At 45.4% G+C, this 13,354-nt stretch overlaps 9 non-coding genes across 9 annotated transcripts; all 9 read left to right on the top strand.

Moving 5' to 3' along the window:
• Positions 1-1,941: 1,941 nt before the first annotated feature.
• Positions 1,942-2,014, top strand: trnav-aac (transfer RNA valine (anticodon AAC)). The gene has a single exon. It is a non-coding gene; the product is annotated as a tRNA-Val (tRNA).
• Positions 2,015-3,105: 1,091 nt separating this feature from the next.
• trnav-aac (transfer RNA valine (anticodon AAC)) lies at positions 3,106-3,178 on the top strand. Its single transcript has one exon. It is a non-coding gene; the product is annotated as a tRNA-Val (tRNA).
• Positions 3,179-3,301: 123 nt separating this feature from the next.
• trnav-cac (transfer RNA valine (anticodon CAC)) lies at positions 3,302-3,374 on the top strand. Its single transcript has one exon. It is a non-coding gene; the product is annotated as a tRNA-Val (tRNA).
• An 895-nt stretch (positions 3,375-4,269) lies between these two features.
• Positions 4,270-4,342, top strand: trnav-aac (transfer RNA valine (anticodon AAC)). Its single transcript has one exon. It is a non-coding gene; the product is annotated as a tRNA-Val (tRNA).
• A 123-nt stretch (positions 4,343-4,465) lies between these two features.
• Positions 4,466-4,538, top strand: trnav-cac (transfer RNA valine (anticodon CAC)). The gene has a single exon. It is a non-coding gene; the product is annotated as a tRNA-Val (tRNA).
• Positions 4,539-5,433: 895 nt separating this feature from the next.
• trnav-aac (transfer RNA valine (anticodon AAC)) lies at positions 5,434-5,506 on the top strand. Its single transcript has one exon. It is a non-coding gene; the product is annotated as a tRNA-Val (tRNA).
• A 123-nt stretch (positions 5,507-5,629) lies between these two features.
• trnav-cac (transfer RNA valine (anticodon CAC)) lies at positions 5,630-5,702 on the top strand. Its single transcript has one exon. It is a non-coding gene; the product is annotated as a tRNA-Val (tRNA).
• A 2,715-nt stretch (positions 5,703-8,417) lies between these two features.
• On the top strand, positions 8,418-8,490 carry trnav-cac (transfer RNA valine (anticodon CAC)). The gene has a single exon. It is a non-coding gene; the product is annotated as a tRNA-Val (tRNA).
• Positions 8,491-11,010: 2,520 nt separating this feature from the next.
• trnav-aac (transfer RNA valine (anticodon AAC)) lies at positions 11,011-11,083 on the top strand. The gene has a single exon. It is a non-coding gene; the product is annotated as a tRNA-Val (tRNA).
• Positions 11,084-13,354: the final 2,271 nt, after the last annotated feature.

Here is a 13,354-nt window from a genome sequence, read left to right as displayed (position 1 = left end):
ATGAAAGAGCAGTCATTGTTTGACCTTAACCTATCCCACAACCGTGACATTCCAAGCCTGCTTGGCTTTCTTCTGAGGAACACGAAAAAATAGATTTGTCTGAGTGGCCCTCTGTTGAGCAGCAGCTCTGCATCACGAAGGCCCTTCTCTACACAGGTGTAGAGATTTCCTGATAAAATGATGCAAGCCGTAGCAGTTTCTAACACATGGCTAACCTTCTTGAAATTCAACACAATGGTCAACGAATCTGCCAATAAACCTGTTCAGGTGGCTCCTCACTTACTCCCGAAGCACCCAGACGTGTTAAACCCTCGGAATTCGACTGACCACAAACAGCCTGTTTTTTTACAATAGGGTAGATTGTACGTTGCAAGTCCACAACTCAGCTTTCTGAAGAGATATCAAGCTAAAACTTGCTTTCCCATGCTAGTCTGGACACGTGCTACCCCTGTGGTGAGATTCAAGTAAGATTGGAGAAACTCAACAATTTGACCAACAAAAATCACCAAGAGACATTTTCGAGTTTCTCCTGTGCTCTTGAAACTTTGGGTTTGTTAGTTTGAGACTAGCACAGGAAGGCAGATTTCAGCTTGATATCACACTGCAAGTGTTTAATTCCGAGGTAAGATAAGGGTAGCGTTTCAGGAAACTCCGCATATATAGATACCTTCTAAAAATAGAAGGTATTTGCAGACTGAAGAGCGCAACGGAATCTGTCATTTGATTCGCGCTCCACGATGCTTGCGATGAAAAGATCTGACACCTCTTTGGCTGCAGGCTTCAATAGTGTAGAGGTTATCACGGTCAAAATCGTTCAGGTGGGTTTCTGTTGAGGAGGAACTCAACGCTTCCAAGGCTTTGCGGCCAAGAGGCATGAATACAGTCACTAAAGGTAAAGTTGATGCAGAAATGAAAGAGCAGATATTGTTGGACCTAAACCTAACCCACAACTGTGACATTCCAAGCCTGCGTGGCTTTCTTCTGAGAAACACCAAAGAAGAGATTTTAGGGAACTCTGCGTAGACTGCCACGCCGAATGAAATCTGTCCTCTTGTGTAAGGGTCTTTTTCCGCCTAGGCCATCAAGTAAGGGCAGGGCCTCAAGGGGCGCCTAAAAGGGGGTACGTGGCAGGCCGTCCTTAGACCCCTGCGCGCCGGCCCTCTCTGTCCCAATAATCACCTGTGTCACCACAAACAGCCCATCTGTCCCTCTCACCGCCTATGTGACCACTAACTGCCCTTCTGTCCACTGGTAATACAAAGACTGTGACCACAAGCAGTCTGTGTGTCCCCTTGACGAACTTTAAAACACATCCATCTGGAGTGTTATTTCCTGATAAAATGATGCAAGCCGTAGCAGTTTCTAACACATGGCTAACCTTCTTGAAATTCAACACAATGGTCAACGAATCTGCCAATAAACCTGTTCAGGTGGCTCCTCACTTACTCCCGAAGCACCCAGACGTGTTAAACCCTCGGAATTCGACTGACCACAAACAGCCTGTTTTTTTACAATAGGGTAGATTGTACGTTGCAAGTCCACATCTCAACTTTCTGAAGAGATATCAAGCTAAAACTTGCTTTCCCATGCTAGTCTGGACACGTGCTACCCCTGTGGTGAGTTTCAAGTAAGATTGGAGAAACTCAACAATTTGACCAACAAAAATCACCAAGAGACATTTTCGAATTTCTCCTGTGCTCTTGAAACTTTGGGTTTGTTAGTTTGAGACTAGCACAGGAAGGCAGATTTCAGCTTGATATCACACTGCAAGTGTTTAATTTCGAGGTAAGTTAAGGGTAGCGTTTCAGGAAACTCCGCATATACTGCCAGGCCGAATGAACTCTGTCCTCTTGTGTGTGGGACTTACGCAGATTGTCTATTTGCTTTCGGGCACATCACAGTATAAATATTTTCCAAAAAGCACTATTGTTAGCCTGTGGAGTTTCTGTAGTGTAGTGGTCATCACATTCGCCTAACACGCGAAAGGTCCTCGGTTCGAAACCGAGCAGAAACAGCTGTCCCCTTTTGAAGAAATGTATAAACACCTTTGAGCCGACAGTTGGCTTCAGAAGGTTTAACGTTTATGCGCATATTGCCGAGCCTGCACAGAACGATTTCAGACTTCCTTAGGTAGTGGGTTTCCGTATTGTAGTGGTTATCACGTTCGCCTCACACGTGAAAGGTCCCCAGTTCGAAACTGGGCGGGAACACTGCATCTCTTTTCACAATTGTTTAGGTGGGTTTCTGTTGAGGAGGAACTCAACGCTTCCAAGGCTTTGCGGCCAAGAGGCATGAGTACAGTCACTAAAGGTATAGTTGATGCAGAAATGAAAGAGCAGTCATTGTTTGACCTTAACCTATCCCACAACCGTGACATTCCAAGCCTGCGTGGCTTTCTTCTGAGGAACACGAAAAAAGAGATTTGTCTGAGTGGCCCTCTGTTGAGCAGCAGCTCTGCATCACGAAGGCCCTTCTCTACACAGGTGTAGAGATTTCCTGATAAAATGATGCAAGCCGTAGCAGTTTCTAACACATGGCTAACCTTCTTGAAATTCAACACAATGGTCAACGAATCTGCCAATAAACCTGTTCAGGTGGCTCCTCACTTACTCCCGAAGCACCCAGACGTGTTAAACCCTCGGAATTCGACTGACCACAAACAGCCTGTTTTTTTACAATAGGGTAGATTGTACGTGGCAAGTCCACATCTCAGCTTTCTGAAGAGATATCAAGCTAAAACTTGCTTTCCCATGCTAGTCTGGACACGTGCTACCCCTGTGGTGAGTTTCAAGAAGAATGGAGAAACTCTACAATTTGACCAACAAAAATCACCAAGAGACATTTTCGAGTTTCTCCTGTGCTCTTGAAACTTTGGGTTTGTTAGTTTGAGACTAGCACAGGAAGGCAGGTTTCAGCTTGATATCACGCTGCAAGTGTTTAATTCCGAGGTAAGTTAAGGGTAGCGTTTCAGGAAACTCAGCATATACTGCCAGGCCGAATGAACTCTGTCCTCTTGTGTGTGGGACTTACGCAGATTGTCTATTTGCTTTCGGGCACATCACAGTATAAATATTTTCCCAAAAAGCACTATCGTTAGCCTGTGGAGTTTCTGTAGTGTAGTGGTCATCACATTCGCCTAACACGCGAAAGGTCCTCGGTTCAAAACCGAGCAGAAACAGCTGTCCTCTTTTGAAGAAATGTATAAACACCTTTGAGCCGACAGTTGGCTTCAGAAGGTTTAACGTTTATGCGCATATTGCCGAGCCTGCACAGAACGATTTCAGACTTCTTTAGGTAGTGGGTTTCCGTAGTGTAGTGGTTATCACGTTCGCCTCACACGCGAAAGGTCCCCAGTTCGAAACTGGGCGGGAACACTGCATCTCTTTTCACAATTGTTTAGGTGGGTTTCTGTTGAGGAGGAACTCAACGCTTCCAAGGCTTTGCGGCCAAGAGGCATGAGTACAGTCACTAAAGGTATAGTTGATGCAGAAATGAAAGAGCAGTCATTGTTTGACCTTAACCTATCCCACAACCGTGACATTCCAAGCCTGCGTGGCTTTCTTCTGAGGAACACGAAAAAAGAGATTTGTCTGAGTGGCCCTCTGTTGAGCAGCAGCTCTGCATCACGAAGGCCCTTCTCTACACAGGTGTAGAGATTTCCTGATAAAATGATGCAAGCCGTAGCAGTTTCTAACACATGGCTAACCTTCTTGAAATTCAACACAATGGTCAACGAATCTGCCAATAAACCTGTTCAGGTGGCTCCTCACTTACTCCCGAAGCACCCAGACGTGTTAAACCCTCGGAATTCGACTGACCACAAACAGCCTGTTTTTTTACAATAGGGTAGATTGTACGTGGCAAGTCCACATCTCAGCTTTCTGAAGAGATATCAAGCTAAAACTTGCTTTCCCATGCTAGTCTGGACACGTGCTACCCCTGTGGTGAGTTTCAAGAAGAATGGAGAAACTCTACAATTTGACCAACAAAAATCACCAAGAGACATTTTCGAGTTTCTCCTGTGCTCTTGAAACTTTGGGTTTGTTAGTTTGAGACTAGCACAGGAAGGCAGGTTTCAGCTTGATATCACGCTGCAAGTGTTTAATTCCGAGGTAAGTTAAGGGTAGCGTTTCAGGAAACTCAGCATATACTGCCAGGCCGAATGAACTCTGTCCTCTTGTGTGTGGGACTTACGCAGATTGTCTATTTGCTTTCGGGCACATCACAGTATAAATATTTTCCCAAAAAGCACTATCGTTAGCCTGTGGAGTTTCTGTAGTGTAGTGGTCATCACATTCGCCTAACACGCGAAAGGTCCTCGGTTCAAAACCGAGCAGAAACAGCTGTCCTCTTTTGAAGAAATGTATAAACACCTTTGAGCCGACAGTTGGCTTCAGAAGGTTTAACGTTTATGCGCATATTGCCGAGCCTGCACAGAACGATTTCAGACTTCTTTAGGTAGTGGGTTTCCGTAGTGTAGTGGTTATCACGTTCGCCTCACACGCGAAAGGTCCCCAGTTCGAAACTGGGCGGGAACACTGCATCTCTTTTCACAATTGTTTAGGTGGGTTTCTGTTGAGGAGGAACTCAACGCTTCCAAGGCTTTGCGGCCAAGAGGCATGAGTACAGTCACTAAAGGTATAGTTGATGCAGAAATGAAAGAGCAGTCATTGTTTGACCTTAACCTATCCCACAACCGTGACATTCCAAGCCTGCGTGGCTTTCTTCTGAGGAACACGAAAAAAGAGATTTGTCTGAGTGGCCCTCTGTTGAGCAGCAGCTCTGCATCACGAAGGCCCTTCTCTACACAGGTGTAGAGATTTCCTGATAAAATGATGCAAGCCGTAGCAGTTTCTAACAAATGGCTAACCTTCTTGAAATTCAACACAATGGTCAACGAATCTGCCAATAAACCTGTTCAGGTGGCTCCTCACTTACTCCCGAAGCACCCAGACGTGTCAAACCCTCGGAATTCGACTGACCACAAACAGCCTGTTTTTTTACAATAGGGTAGATTGTCCGTGGCAAGTCCACATCTCAGCTTTCTGAAGAGATATCAAGCTAAAACTTGCTTTCCCATGCTAGTCTGGACACGTGCTACCCCTGTGGTGAGTTTCAAGAAGAATGGAGAAACTCTACAATTTGACCAACAAAAATCACCAAGAGACATTTTCGAGTTTCTCCTGTGCTCTTGAAACTTTGGGTTTGTTAGTTTGAGACTAGCACAGGAAGGCAGGTTTCAGCTTGATATCACGCTGCAAGTGTTTAATTCCGAGGTAAGTTAAGGGTAGCGTTTCAGGAAACTCAGCATATACTGCCAGGCCGAATGAACTCTGTCCTCTTGTGTGTGGGACTTACGCAGATTGTCTATTTGCTTTCGGGCACATCACAGTATAAATATTTTCCCAAAAAGCACTATCGTTAGCCTGTGGAGTTTCTGTAGTGTAGTGGTCATCACATTCGCCTAACACGCGAAAGGTCCTCGGTTCAAAACCGAGCAGAAACAGCTGTCCTCTTTTGAAGAAATGTATAAACACCTTTGAGCCGACAGTTGGCTTCAGAAGGTTTAACGTTTATGCGCATATTGCCGAGCCTGCACAGAACGATTTCAGACTACTTTAGGTAGTGGGTTTCCGTAGTGTAGTGGTTATCACGTTCGCCTCACACGCGAAAGGTCCCCAGTTCGAAACTGGGCGGGAACACTGCATCTCTTTTCACAAATGTTTAGGTGGGTTTCTGTTGAGGAGGAAATCAACGCTTCCAAGGCTTTGCGGCCAAGAGGCATGAGTACAGTCACTAAAGGTATAGTTGATGCAGAAATGAAAGAGCAGTCATTGTTTGACCTTAACCTATCCCACAACCGTGACATTCCAAGCCTGCTTGGCTTTCTTCTGAGGAACACGACAAAAGAGATTTGTCTGAGTGGCCCTCTGTTGAGCAGCAGCTCTGCATCACGAAGGCCCTTCTCTACACAGGTGTAGAGATAATTATTAAGCCACACTAGGCAGCAGTAATAGCCACGCAGACAGTGCTCTGTACTTTTGACCTGGTAGTTTCGATGAACAGATGGCCGGTGCACTCAAAGATCCAATATTTCGTACAGCATATAAATATACATATATTAAATGAAAGAGGGAAAAAAGCAAAAAAGAAATGGCCACAGAGGATTCCCGCAGATAACTGGAGAATTGCTTGGTTTGCTGCTAAATATAGAAGGTATTTGCAGACTGTAACCTAACCCACAACTGTGACATTCCAAGCCTGCGTGGCTTTCTTCTGAGGAACACGAAAAAAGAGATTTGTCTGAGTGGCCCTCTGTTGAGCAGCAGCTCTGCATCACGAAGGCCCTTCTCTACACAGGTGTAGAGATTTCCTGATAAAATGATGCAAGCCGTAGCAGTTTCTAACACATGGCTAACCTTCTTGAAATTCAACACAATGGTCAACGAATCTGCCAATAAACCTGTTCAGGTGGCTCCTCACTTACTCCCGAAGCACCCAGAAGTGTTAAACCCTCGGAATTCGACTGACCACAAACAGCCTGTTTTTTTACAATAGGGTAGATTGTACGTGGCAAGTCCACATCTCAGCTTTCTGAAGAGATATCAAGCTAAAACTTGCTTTCCCATGCTAGTCTGGACACGTGCTACCCCTGTGGTGAGTTTCAAGTAAGATTGGAGAAACTCAACAATTTGACCAACAAAAATCACCAAGAGACATTTTCGAGTTTCTCCTGTGCTCTTGAAACTTTGGGTTTGTTAGTTTGAGACTAGCACAGGAAGGCAGATTTCAGCTTGATATCACACTGCAAGTGTTTAATTACGAGGTAAGTTAAGGGTAGCGTTTCAGGAAACTCTGCATATACTGCCAGGCCGAATGAACTCTGTCCTCTTGTGTGTGGGACTTACGCAGATTGTCCCGCAGATAACTGGAGAATTGCTTAGTTTGCTGCTAAAAATACAAGGTATTTGCAGACTGAAGAGCGCAACGGAATCTGTAATTTGATTCGCGCTCCACGATGCTTGCGATGAAAAGATCTGACACCTCTTTGGCTGCAGGCTTCAATAGTGTAGAGGTTATCACGGTCAAAATCGTTCAGGTGGGTTTCTGTTGAGGAGGAACTCAACGCTTCCAAGGCTTTGCGGCCAAGAGGCATGAATACAGTCACTAAAGGTAAAGCTGATGCAGAAATGAAAGAGCAGATATTGTTTGACCTAAACCTAACCCACAACTGTGACATTCCAAGCCTGCGTGGCTTTCTTCTGAGAAACACCAAAGAAGAGATTTTAGGGAACTCTGCGTAGACTGCCATGCCGAATGAAATCTGTCCTCTTGTGTAAGGGTCTTTTTCCGCCTAGGCCATCAAGTAAGGGCAGGGCCTCAAGGGGCGCCTAAAAGGGGGTACGTGGCAGGCCGTCCTTAGACCCCTGCGCGCCGGCCCTCTCTGTCCCAATAATCACCTGTGTCACCACAAACAGCCCATCTGTCCCTCTCACCGCCTATGTGACCACTAACTGCCCTTCTGTCCACTGGTAATACAAAGACTGTGACCACAAGCAGTCTGTGTGTCCCCTTGACGAACTTTAAAACACATCCATCTGGAGTGTTATTTCCTGATAAAATGATGCAAGCCGTAGCAGTTTCTAACACATGGCTAACCTTCTTGAAATTCAACACAATGGTCAACGAATCTGCCAATAAACCTGTTCAGGTGGCTCCTCACTTACTCCCGAAGCACCCAGACGTGTTAAACCCTCGGAATTCGACTGACCACAAACAGCCTGTTTTTTTACAATAGGGTAGATTGTACGTGGCAAGTCCACATCTCAGCTTTCTGAAGAGATATCAAGCTAAAACTTGCTTTCCCATGCTAGTCTGGACACGTGCTACCCCTGTGGTGAGTTTCAAGAAGAATGGAGAAACTCTACAATTTGACCAACAAAAATCACCAAGAGACATTTTCGAGTTTCTCCTGTGCTCTTGAAACTTTGGGTTTGTTAGTTTGAGACTAGCACAGGAAGGCAGGTTTCAGCTTGATATCACGCTGCAAGTGTTTAATTCCGAGGTAAGTTAAGGGTAGCGTTTCAGGAAACTCAGCATATACTGCCAGGCCGAATGAACTCTGTCCTCTTGTGTGTGGGACTTACGCAGATTGTCTATTTGCTTTCGGGCACATCACAGTATAAATATTTTCCCAAAAAGCACTATCGTTAGCCTGTGGAGTTTCTGTAGTGTAGTGGTCATCACATTCGCCTAACACGCGAAAGGTCCTTGGTTCAAACCGAGCAGAAACAGCTGTCCTCTTTTGAAGAAATGTATAAACACCTTTGAGCCGACAGTTGGCTTCAGAAGGTTTAACGTTTATGCGCATATTGCCGAGCCTGCACAGAACGATTTCAGACTACTTTAGGTAGTGGGTTTCCGTAGTGTAGTGGTTATCACGTTCGCCTCACACGCGAAAGGTCCCCAGTTCGAAACTGGGCGGGAACACTGCATCTCTTTTCACAAATGTTTAGGTGGGTTTCTGTTGAGGAGGAAATCAACGCTTCCAAGGCTTTGCGGCCAAGAGGCATGAGTACAGTCACTAAAGGTATAGTTGATGCAGAAATGAAAGAGCAGTCATTGTTTGACCTTAACCTATCCCACAACCGTGACATTCCAAGCCTGCTTGGCTTTCTTCTGAGGAACACGACAAAAGAGATTTGTCTGAGTGGCCCTCTGTTGAGCAGCAGCTCTGCATCACGAAGGCCCTTCTCTACACAGGTGTAGAGATAATTATTAAGCCACACTAGGCAGCAGTAATAGCCACGCAGACAGTGCTCTGTACTTTTGACCTGGTAGTTTCGATGAACAGATGGCCGGTGCACTCAAAGATCCAATATTTCGTACAGCATATAAATATACATATATTAAATGAAAGAGGGAAAAAAGCAAAAAAGAAATGGCCACAGAGGATTCCCGCAGATAACTGGAGAATTGCTTGGTTTGCTGCTAAATATAGAAGGTATTTGCAGACTGTAACCTAACCCACAACTGTGACATTCCAAGCCTGCGTGGCTTTCTTCTGAGGAACACGAAAAAAGAGATTTGTCTGAGTGGCCCTCTGTTGGGCAGCAGCTCTGCATCACGAAGGCCCTTCTCTACACAGGTGTAGAGATTTCCTGATAAAATGATGCAAGCCGTAGCAGTTTCTAACACATGGCTAACCTTCTTGAAATTCAACACAATGGTCAACGAATCTGCCAATAAACCTGTTCAGGTGGCTCCTCACTTACTCCCGAAGCACCCAGAAGTGTTAAACCCTCGGAATTCGACTGACCACAAACAGCCTGTTTTTTTACAATAGGGTAGATTGTACGTGGCAAGTCCACATCTCAGCTTTCTGAAGAGATATCAAGCTAAAACTTGCTTTCCCATGCTAGTCTGGACACGTGCTACCCCTGTGGTGAGTTTCAAGTAAGATTGGAGAAACTCAACAATTTGACCAACAAAAATCACCAAGAGACATTTTCGAGTTTCTCCTGTGCTCTTGAAACTTTGGGTTTGTTAGTTTGAGACTAGCACAGGAAGGCAGATTTCAGCTTGATATCACACTGCAAGTGTTTAATTACGAGGTAAGTTAAGGGTAGCGTTTCAGGAAACTCTGCATATACTGCCAGGCCGAATGAACTCTGTCCTCTTGTGTGTGGGACTTACGCAGATTGTCCCGCAGATAACTGGAGAATTGCTTAGTTTGCTGCTAAAAATACAAGGTATTTGCAGACTGAAGAGCGCAACGGAATCTGTAATTTGATTCGCGCTCCACGATGCTTGCGATGAAAAGATCTGACACCTCTTTGGCTGCAGGCTTCAATAGTGTAGAGGTTATCACGGTCAAAATCGTTCAGGTGGGTTTCTGTTGAGGAGGAACTCAACGCTTCCAAGGCTTTGCGGCCAAGAGGCATGAATACAGTCACTAAAGGTAAAGCTGATGCAGAAATGAAAGAGCAGATATTGTTTGACCTAAACCTAACCCACAACTGTGACATTCCAAGCCTGCGTGGCTTTCTTCTGAGAAACACCAAAGAAGAGATTTTAGGGAACTCTGCGTAGACTGCCATGCCGAATGAAATCTGTCCTCTTGTGTAAGGGTCTTTTTCCGCCTAGGCCATCAAGTAAGGGCAGGGCCTCAAGGGGCGCCTAAAAGGGGGTACGTGGCAGGCCGTCCTTAGACCCCTGCGCGCCGGCCCTCTCTGTCCCAATAATCACCTGTGTCACCACAAACAGCCCATCTGTCCCTCTCACCGCCTATGTGACCACTAACTGCCCTTCTGTCCACTGGTAATACAAAGACTGTGACCACAAGCAGTCTGTGTGTCCCCTTGACGAACTTTAAAACACATCCATCTGGAGTGTTATTTCCTGATAAAATGATGCAAGCCGTAGCAGTTTCTAACACATGGCTAACCTTCTTGAAATTCAACACAATGGTCAACGAATCTGCCAATAAACCTGTTCAGGTGGCTCCTCACTTACTCCCGAAGCACCCAGACGTGTTAAACCCTCGGAATTCGACTGACCACAAACAGCCTGTTTTTTTACAATAGGGTAGATTGTACGTGGCAAGTCCACATCTCAGCTTTCTGAAGAGATATCAAGCTAAAACTTGCTTTCCCATGCTAGTCTGGACACGTGCTACCCCTGTGGTGAGTTTCAAGAAGAATGGAGAAACTCTACAATTTGACCAACAAAAATCACCAAGAGACATTTTCGAGTTTCTCCTGTGCTCTTGAAACTTTGGGTTTGTTAGTTTGAGACTAGCACAGGAAGGCAGGTTTCAGCTTGATATCACGCTGCAAGTGTTTAATTCCGAGGTAAGTTAAGGGTAGCGTTTCAGGAAACTCAGCATATACTGCCAGGCCGAATGAACTCTGTCCTCTTGTGTGTGGGACTTACGCAGATTGTCTATTTGCTTTCGGGCACATCACAGTATAAATATTTTCCCAAAAAGCACTATCGTTAGCCTGTGGAGTTTCTGTAGTGTAGTGGTCATCACATTCGCCTAACACGCGAAAGGTCCTCGGTTCAAAACCGAGCAGAAACAGCTGTCCTCTTTTGAAGAAATGTATAAACACCTTTGAGCCGACAGTTGGCTTCAGAAGGTTTAACGTTTATGCGCATATTGCCGAGCCTGCACAGAATGATTTCAGACTTCTTTAGGTAGTGGGTTTCCGTAGTGTAGTGGTTATCACGTTCGCCTCACACGCGAAAGTTCCCCAGTTCGAAACTGGGCGGGAACACTGCATCTCTTTTCAAAATTGTTTAGGTGGGTTTCTGTTGAGGAGGAACTCAACGCTTCCAAGGCTTTGCGGCCAAGAGGCATGAGTACAGTCACTAAAGGTATAGTTGATGCAGAAATGAAAGAGCAGTCATTGTTTGACCTTAACCTATCCCACAACCGTGACATTCCAAGCCTGCGTGGCTTTCTTCTGAGGAACACGAAAAAAGAGATTTGTCTGAGTGGCCCTCTGTTGAGCAGCAGCTCTGCATCACGAAGGCCCTTCTCTACACAGGTGTAGAGATTTCCTGATAAAATGATGCAAGCCGTAGCAGTTTCTAACACATGGCTAACCTTCTTGAAATTCAACACAATGGTCAACGAATCTGCCAATAAACCTGTTCAGGTGGCTCCTCACTTACTCCCGAAGCACCCAGAAGTGTTAAACCCTCGGAATTCGACTGACCACAAACAGCCTGTTTTTTTTACAATAGGGTAGATTGTACGTGGCAAGTCCACATCTCAGCTTTCTGAAGAGATATCAAGCTAAAACTTGCTTTCCCATGCTAGTCTGGACACGTGCTACCCCTGTGGTGAGTTTCAAGTAAGATTGGAGAAACTCAACAATTTGACCAACAAAAATCACCAAGAGACATTTTCGAGTTTCTCCTGTGCTCTTGAAACTTTGGGTTTGTTAGTTTGAGACTAGCACAGGAAGGCAGATTTCAGCTTGATATCACACTGCAAGTGTTTAATTACGAGGTAAGTTAAGGGTAGCGTTTCAGGAAACTCTGCATATACTGCCAGGCCGAATTAACTCTGTCCTCTTGTGTGTGGGACTTACGCAGATTGTCCGCAGATAACTGGAGAATTGCTTAGTTTGCTGCTAAAAATACAAGGTATTTGCAGACTGAAGAGCGCAACGGAATCTGTAATTTGATTCGCGCTCCACGATGCTTGCGATGAAAAGATCTGACACCTCTTTGGCTGCAGGCTTCAATAGTGTAGAGGTTATCACGGTCAAAATCGTTCAGGTGGGTTTCTGTTGAGGAGGAACTCAACGCTTCCAAGGCTTTGCGGCCAAGAGGCATGAATACAGTCACTAAAGGTAAAGCTGATGCAGAAATGAAAGAGCAGATATTGTTTGACCTAAACCTAACCCACAACTGTGACATTCCAAGCCTGCGTGGCTTTCTTCTGAGAAACACCAAAGAAGAGATTTTAGGGAACTCTGCGTAGACTGCCATGCCGAATGAAATCTGTCCTCTTGTGTAAGGGGTCTTTTTCCGCCTAGGCCATCAAGTAAGGGCAGGGCCTCAAGGGGCGCCTAAAAGGGGGTACGTGGCAGGCCGTCCTTAGACCCCTGCGCGCCGGCCCTCTCTGTCCCAATAATCACCTGTGTCACCACAAACAGCCCATCTCTCCCTCTCACCGCCTATGTGACCACTAACTGCCCTTCTGTCCACTGGTAATACAAAGACTGTGACCACAAGCAGTCTGTGTGTCCCCTTGACGAACTTTAAAACACATCCATCTGGAGTGTTATTTCCTGATAAAATGATGCAAGCCGTAGCAGTTTCTAACACATGGCTAACCTTCTTGAAATTCAACACAATGGTCAACGAATCTGCCAATAAACCTGTTCAGGTGGCTCCTCACTTACTCCCGAAGCACCCAGACGTGTTAAACCCTCGGAATTCGACTGACCACAAACAGCCTGTTTTTTTACAATAGGGTAGATTGTACGTGGCAAGTCCACATCTCAGCTTTCTGAAGAGATATCAAGCTAAAACTTGCTTTCCCATGCTAGTCTGGACACGTGCTACCCCTGTGGTGAGTTTCAAGAAGAATGGAGAAACTCTACAATTTGACCAACAAAAATCACCAAGAGACATTTTCGAGTTTCTCCTGTGCTCTTGAAACTTTGGGTTTGTTAGTTTGAGACTAGCACAGGAAGGCAGGTTTCAGCTTGATATCACGCTGCAAGTGTTTAATTCCGAGGTAAGTTAAGGGTAGCGTTTCAGGAAACTCAGCATAATACTGCCAGGCCGAATGAACTCTGTCCTCTTGTGTGTGGGACTTACGCAGATTGTCTAT

This window comes from Carassius auratus, unplaced genomic scaffold, assembly GCF_003368295.1.
Source record: "Carassius auratus strain Wakin unplaced genomic scaffold, ASM336829v1 scaf_tig00215807, whole genome shotgun sequence".
Taxonomy (NCBI): Eukaryota; Metazoa; Chordata; class Actinopteri; order Cypriniformes; family Cyprinidae; genus Carassius; species Carassius auratus.
The sequence above is the reverse complement of the archived record's forward strand: the minus strand, read 5'-3'. Positions and strand labels throughout refer to the sequence as shown.